General features: G+C 49.5%; 1 pseudogene; it reads left to right on the top strand.

Annotated features, from left to right (window-relative positions):
* Positions 1-758: 758 nt before the first annotated feature.
* Positions 759-1458, top strand: LOC112815153 (large ribosomal subunit protein uL22m pseudogene; annotated as a pseudogene).
* The last annotated feature ends 6474 nt before the right edge of the window (positions 1459-7932 follow it).

The following is a 7932-nucleotide window of genomic DNA, read 5'->3' as shown; positions in this document are numbered from 1 at the left end:
GAGAAATGGAAACATATGCACATAATAACTTATACTCAAATGCTTACAGCGATTTATTTTGTAATAGCTGGAAACTGGAAACAACCCAAATATCTACCAGTAAGTAACTGGATGAATACATTGTGGTACCTCCATATCATGGAATGCTACTCAGCAATAAAAAGAGGAGTGAACTACTGATACAGGCAACATAGGCAACAACGTGGGTAAATTTCACAATTCTGTTGAATGAGAAAACCCAAAGAGAGTACATACTATACGACTAGATTTATATAAAACTATAGGAGTGGTACCTGGGTGGCTCAGTCAGTTAAGCGTTTGACTTTGGCTCGGGTCATGATCTCCGGGCCCTGGGATCGAGTCCCGCATCAGGCTTCCCACTTAGGGAGTCTGCTTCTCTCTCTCCTTCTGCCCCCCTCCCCCGGCTTGTGCGCGCTCTCTCGCTCTGTCTCTCTCTCTCAAGTAAGTGAATAAAATCTCTAAAAATTAAAAAAAAAAAACTGTAGGAAATGTAAAGGAATCTATATTGTCAGCAAGCAGTTCAGGTAGTCCGGGATGGAGGTGGAAGGAGGTAGGAGTGGATTGCAAAGAGGCGTGGAAAACGTGAGGAAGATGGGAACGTTCGTTATGTTGATTGTGGCAATGATTGCATGAGTGTAAACATGTCAGAACTTAATTGTATACTTTAAATATGTATAGTTTAGTATACTTCAGGTATACCTCAGTAACATTAAAAAATATGCACGTTTTAGAGAGGGAGGGAGAAAGATGGCAGTGGCAATACTGGAACGTATGGGTGCATTAAGGATGCAGAATCTGAGGGGGAAGCTGGCCTTAGGGCTTCTTTCATCTCATAATGTTTTACCCCAATCACCTATCCACACAAGTGGGTCTCTGGACATTTCTCGAAGATGGGAAAAGAAGAATAAAATTGTTCATCCTCCACAATTGCCTGGAGACCCTCGGAGACCAGCAGAAATCTACCATTGTCGAAGGCAAATAAAATACAGCAAAGAGAAGATGTGGTATTTGGCAAAATTGATACGAGGAATGTCCATTGACCAGGCTTTGGCTCGACTGGAATTCAGTGACAAAAAGGGAGCCCAAATAATTAAAGAGATTCTCTTAGAAGCACAAGATATGGCAGTGAGAGACCACAATGTGGAATTCAGATCCAATTTATATATAGCTGAGTCGACCTCAGGGCGAGGCCAGTACCAGAAACGCATCTGATACCATGGCAGAAGTCGCTTTGGGATCGTGGAGAAGGTTTTTTGCCATTATTTTGTGAAGTTGGTGGAAGGCCCCCCCACCTCCACGTGAGGCACCGAAGACAGCAGTCACCCACGCCAGAGGGTATGTTCAGGAGCTCTGCAACCGGACCATTATTCACCCTCTGTGATAGGGGATTCAGATACCACAGTGTGTATATTTTGCCATTTATTTCTTAAAAACAAACAGAAATTAAAGACAAATGCTTTTTTAAAAAAATGCACATTTTTAGAATAGAAAGATTTTCCTTGTCTGTGATGCAGGAATGTTGTGAGGCCCCAGTGAGATAAGGCATTCGCCCAGTGTCTGGTCCTTTGCTTCTGTAGATGGCTTGCGGTTTTTACTCCCATAGGAGGTCCCTTTCCAGACAGGGGCCTGGGGATGGGAGAGGCCAAGGACCCTGCCCCAGGTCCCGCAGGGAGCTGGTGTCGCAGGCCAGTGTTCCTGGTCTGGAGTGGACCCCGAGCCCCCGTGGCCTCTTGCACTGGTCCAACCTCAAGTGGGGCAAAGGGGGACAATCCTAGCCTCCAAGGGCCTGGGAATGGTCTGGCCCACAAGGAGCCAAGGGCACTGGGGACCCCCATGTGAGAAGCCCTTAGCATTTGACGCCGGGTCCTTCCGGAGGGCACGAGACTGCAGGAGGTAGTTGCCTCCCTTGCGGCCTGCCCGCTTGGATGCAGCACTCCTGATACAAGCCTGCGGCGGGCCCCAGGTCTCCTGCAAGTGGGTGATTCAAAGCCACTCTTCACAGCGAGTGTGAGAAGCCCCCACCGCAGACCGCCTTCAGAGCAGGCCAAGATTCGACATTACTCACAACTTCCAGTACCTGCCCAAGTTCAAACAGGAAGCCTGGTTTTTCCTCTTGTGTCAACAACAGCCTTTATTTCTCTCTTTCTATTCTGGCCTCTGGGCTCTCTTGTGGAGTGGGTTTCTTGGGGTGAAAGTCTGGGGTGTCAGGGGCCCAGAAGGTCCCAGCAGCGGATGCCTTGACCAGAGCCTCCTCACCTGGGAAAGCCTGGGATAAAAATGATGTAGCTCATCTATGGCTTTGTCAACAAAGGGAACATCTGGCCAGGCACACGGTGGGCCTGTGGTATATGTTTGTTCAGCTGATCTAGACTGAGATGGAATAGGTTCCCAAGCCAAAGCAGCTCCTCCCAGGTTCCTGGCTCAGCAGATACGACCTCAACCTGCTCACCTGGGCCGGACACACTGGAGGCACCTCTCTGGCTTCCTACTTACTCATTCCCTGCCCCGGGTGGACCCCAAGTCGTCTGTCCTTCTTCCTTGGTGTTTCCCAAGTCCGTCACCTCCTCCCACCCTTTCCGTGACGGTTTGAACGCAGACCCCTGGCCCCCTTCGTGGGGTGCCGTCATGCTCTTCTCTGTCTTCCCTGGCCCCATTCCAGCCACAGACCACACAGTGGCCAGAGCCGTCCTTCCTAGATGCCACATCACACAAATGGACCTTCTTTGCTGACTATCCTTGCACACCCTGTGTGGTAAATCTAAAGTCCCTACTGTGGCCTGTAGGGCCCAGGGTGGCCTCCCATCTCTCCGAGCTCATCTCTGCTCCCAGAACGATCTCTATGTGCTGAGGACACGCTGCCACTTCACGTGGGGTCCCTAAGCAAGCCTCAGCCTCCCTGGCCCCCTGGGCTTTGCGTGATGCTCTGAGTAGGCCCCTGTCTGCCTGGGACATTCCACTGCATAAGCTCTCAGCCCTCAGCCAAGTGCCCTGCTCCACTTCCCTACCCCTGTCGTCCTCCCCGAGGGATAGCCAGTTGATTTCCCTCCTGTGCTTGTGTGTACAGCTGGGTTTTGCATGAGCCACCCATGTCGCTCTCCAGCCTCTGAGGCCAGGGCTCTGACCGGGTTCTGTGTCTGGAGGCCAGCCCAGCCCTGTTTCATCAAGGAGGGGGGAGCCCAGACCAGGGCCTTGGCAGCTGTGTGTCGGACGGCCTTCTCTGTGCCCTTCACATCCTCAGGGGATCGAAGGTCTGGAACTAACGGCCTGGGGCAACAACTGCCCACTTCCCCCCTGCTCCCCAGGCTCCCTGATGCAGCTTGCTTTATAAGGAACACACCCTGTGGCACCGATACTTAGGGAGCAGAGCCAAAGGGGAAGGGTCTCTTTCCAGGGGTATTTCTGTAGACCTGGAATGCCTTTTATGTCCTTCTCCAGCTTTAGCTGGACATCTGACCTGTGGCCAAGGCTGGAACACTCAGACAACCCACATTCCATTTTTGCCAAACTCCTAAGAAAGTATTTCTGGAGCAGCCTGGAGAAACAGTGCCCCCCACACCCCCCACCCCGGGTTGGATGGGTGTTGGGAAGGCAAAAGGGAGGTCTTGCTTTTCTCTGTACCTCAGTTTTCTCGTCTGTAGAATGGGGAGTACCTGCCTCATAGGGTTTTGTGAACATTAAATGAGTGAATATGTGTAAAGCTCTTAACCAGAGTGGCATGCACAGTAGGTACGTTTTGTTAGTGCTAGTTAGTGTTAGTAAGTGCTATTTGTTAGTGCTATGTGTTAGTCTTGGTGATGATGATGACGATGATGATGACAATGATGAGGAAGGTCCATGGGCCCTCCGGGACGATGGGGATGTACAGTCACAGTGTGGGGAGGACAGTCATAGATCCCTCTCTCATGAGGAATAAGCTCTGTGAGCGTCGAGGCTGCATCTGGCACATGGTAGCTGCTCAGTAAGAGTTTATTGAAAGGACTTATAGAGTTTTTCATTTTTCAGACCAGGCTGAAATTTTCCTCCTATGCCAGGGAAGGAAGGCTTTGTTGGGCAAATGGGAAAGTAAGGAGGTTTAAGGGTGAATGTTTAATCTCTTAAAAGAAGAAACACTTTAGTGTAGCTGGGTGGCTCAGTTGGTTAAGCATCCAACTCTTGATTTTGGCTCAGGTCATGATCTCAGGGTCGTGGGATCAAGCTCCATGTTGGGCTCTGTGCTCAGCAAGGAGTCTGCTGGAGATTCTCTCCCTCCCTTTCCCTCTGCCCCTTCCCCTGCTCATGCTTTCACATATACTCTCTCTCAAATAAATAGATGTCTTAAAAAAAAAAAAAGAAACATTTTTTTTTAATTTTTATTGTTAATCACCATGTATTACATCATTTGTTTTGGTGCAGTGTTCCATGATTCATTGTTTGTGCATAACACCCAGTGCTCCATGCAGAACGTGCCCTCCTTAGTACCCATCACCAGGCTAACCCCTCCCTCCACCCCCCTCCCCTCCAGAACACTAAGGTTGTTACTCAGAGTCCATCGTCTCTCCTGGTTCGTCTCCCCCTCCGACTTACTCCCCTTCATTCTTCCTCTCCTGCTATCTTCTTAAAAAAAAAAAAGAAACATTTTAAGTGCTTACTTACAAGGGTAGTGCTAATGAGTAATAACTGTTATCTGGCCATTAAGTCAGACCTTCCCCCAGAACTGTGGGGTACCCATATGAGCCCCAGTTGGGCTCCGAGTGGGCAAACTGCCGTTTCTTTAAGACAACCTGATTCTCTTATTGTCTTTCCTGCCTCTCACCTCTTCAGCCTTCTCTACCTAATGGCCTTGCGTCCTTGGATGAGATGACACCCTTAGAGGCTATTTGGTCCGGTCCTCTGCCTCACACCTTAGATGTACGTGGCCGTGATGGAAGGAAGGGCGTGTTTTGAGTCCTTTGAAGGCTGCCACAGGGCAAGAATTCTCTGGGCATGGAGTCTCTCCCATACACCATGGATCTTCCATGGAGCTGGATCCACCAGGTATCAGTCTGTGTGGGGTGCTGGGGAGAGAGCAGTGAGCAAATCTGACTCAGCCTTACCTGCCCAAGGCTCAGGGTCCAGTAGGGGAGATGGGGAAATGGACATAGCACAGACATTAGACACACATAAACATATCATTGCAACATGTGCAACATACAAAAGAGATATCCAAGACTAAAATGAGAGCTGGGGCGCCTGGCTGGCTCAATCGGTAGAGCATGGGACTCTTGTTCTCAGGGTCATGAGTTCGAGTCCCACACTGGGGCGTAGAGCTCACACAAAAAAAAAAAAAGAGAGAGAGAGAGACTAAAATGAGGTCTGACCTCAGCAGGAAATGACCTGGTCTGGGGGAATCAGGAAGGACTTCCCAAGAAGTGACAGTTCAACAGAGATCTAAAGCCGGCATAGGAGTTACCTTGGTGAATGGGGGTCTGGGGAGAGAGCATGCAGGCCAAGTGTACCATATGTGAAAGGTCCTGAGGTCTTTTGAAAGGACAAGGATGGAGGAGTTGCACCACTGAGCAAGGTTACAGATGGTCTGGAGAAGAGGGCAAGGACCTGGGTCCAGGCTCTGGGGACAGTCACCATGACACCCATGGCTCTTCTGTTTGCTCTATCTAGGTTTGCATGGAAAACAAGCCTTCTTGGTGGATGTTTTCACAGCTTATGTGAGGATTACCAAATACCAGCTCTCCGCTTACCTGCTTGGAGCTCCCTCCGTCAGCACATAATTCCCTGCAGGGCGGGGTAAGCATCCTTCTTCCCTAGTTTCTTTTTTGAACTCCAAATGCTCTTCAGAAAGGGGAAGCAACGGTCTTCCCCCTGCTGAGTGATGGGGATGGGTTTGAGAGAACCAAGAGAGGAAGGGGTAAGGCTGCTACAAACACCTTGTAGGTGAGATTGACTTGGCCTGACCAGCAGCCCCTCAGGCAACAAAACCTCCTACCTTCCACTCCTACTACTCAGCACTTCTCTCTTCTCAGGATGACCTGGCGTTCATGAGCTGGGGCCAGAACTCTGGCACCTGACTCCCACCCAGGCTCTGTGCCTGACACCAGGTTGCAGGACACCCCCACCGCAGCATGCTTGCTGCTTGGCTTGACTTCCTTTTTCAAATTAGATTAAATTTCAAGTCTAAAAAAAAATTTTTTTTTTTTTAAAGTAAGCTCTCTGCTCATCATGGGGCTTGAACTCAGGGCCCGGAGATCAAGAGTCACATGCTCTACCGACTGAGCCAGCCAGTCACCTCTTAAAGTTTTTATTCGTTCTTTAAAATTGATTTCTAATGATGTAAATAATGCAGACATTGGGGGAGAAAACATGGTTAAAGCTAAAGCTTTCCTATCCCAGGATCCTACCTGAGGGGTATATTTTGGGTGGGTCTTCTTCCAGTCCGTTCAATGCATCTTTATTTGTATGTGTACAGATACAGGGGTAGATAGGTGTACTTTAAAAAAAACCAAAGCCATAAATCTGAGTTCTGTGTATTATTTAGCAACGTCCTTTCCCACTTAACAGTACCTCTTGAAGATCTCTATATTTGTATCATTGCACATCAATGTATATAAACCCCCCTCATTCTTTCACAACCACAGTTTAGTATTCCCAAGTGTGTATTCCTGTAGGTTAATTATTTTGTGACTGATGAATATTTATTCACACTGTTTCCAGATTATTACCATCACAAGCAATACTGTAGCAAACATCCTTGTATGTGCCTCTAAGCCTAGCTCAACTCACGAATAGTGATGAGATATCTGTCAGAGGAGGCATTCAAGTAAAAGGTGAAATAATATGCCTTCTTCACCCCAGAACAGTGACGCTTATAATTTATTGTACACGACAATCACCTGGAAAGCTTTCTAAGATTCCACTTGCTGGGCCAGACCCCTGGTGTTTCTGGTTTAGGAGCTCTGGGCTGGGCCTGAGAACATGAATTTCTAACTAGTTTCCAGGTGAGGCTGCTGGGTCAGGGACCTTATTTTGAGAATTACCGCCTTCAGGGTGTTGGCTGCTCTGCTTTCACTTGCTTAGGGTCAGATCACCCTTGGGAGACAATGTTCAAGGAGAATTCACCCTCGGCTTCTCACTCTACTGAGAAGTGAGTGTTCTGGGAGGCGGGGCCCTTCAGGGTACTGGTAGTGGGTCTAGAGGTCTGGCTGGCAAGGCTACCCCCACAGGTGTTCTGGCTGGGTCTGGAAGCCCAGAGCCTCTTATCCCTAGACACAGCCTGCAAGACCAGCCCTTTCTGGGCACAACCCCCACCCCTGTAGCTCACCCCATTCTTCCCTCTGGACCCTAATGAAAGGCTGAGGCTGGTAGGGATGTGCTCTGGGGTTTTTATAACAGAAAGGACAGGAGACCACATCTCCAGAGAGGGTCTTCTAAAGGTCTTGAGGTTTCGGGATGCTTCGGCACTCTTTGTTCCCTATTTTACTACAGGAGGTCACACTGGGGTTGGGGGGCGGGGAGCATCACTGGGTGCGGGTGGGGGAACCTGGAGCCTGGACCCTTGGAACTAACAACATCCCTCTTTCCTGGTGGCTTGGAGAGGGACACTTCTGCCCCTGACGATGGTCAATTTGCAGGCTGAGGGTCAGACCCCAATGGTCATTTGGCCAGTGCCTCTGCCCAGAGCTGAGTTTGGACACCCTGCGGCTCCCGGGCTCCTTGTCCTTTGACCACTGGGGTGTTGTTCATGAACATCAGCAACCTTGATCATCAGAAAGAAGCTTCCTCTGGACTGCCGGCTTTTTTGTTTGTTGCAGTTACCAGAAGGGAGGATGGAAGAACCCTCAGCCACCATGCCACAAATCTGGTGGGAGGGATGGAAGCTCCTTTGGAGCTTGGGAGAGCTGCTCCAGGCCCCTCTCTGGTGGAGGCAAAGTTTGGATCCAA

This window comes from Callorhinus ursinus, unplaced genomic scaffold (genome assembly GCF_003265705.2).
Source record: "Callorhinus ursinus isolate GAN/ISIS: 27379988/994484 unplaced genomic scaffold, GSC_fseal_2.0 scaffold30, whole genome shotgun sequence".
Classification (NCBI taxonomy): Eukaryota; Metazoa; Chordata; class Mammalia; order Carnivora; family Otariidae; genus Callorhinus; species Callorhinus ursinus.
Note: the sequence above shows the minus strand (reverse complement) of the source record. Positions and strands in the feature narration are given on the sequence as shown.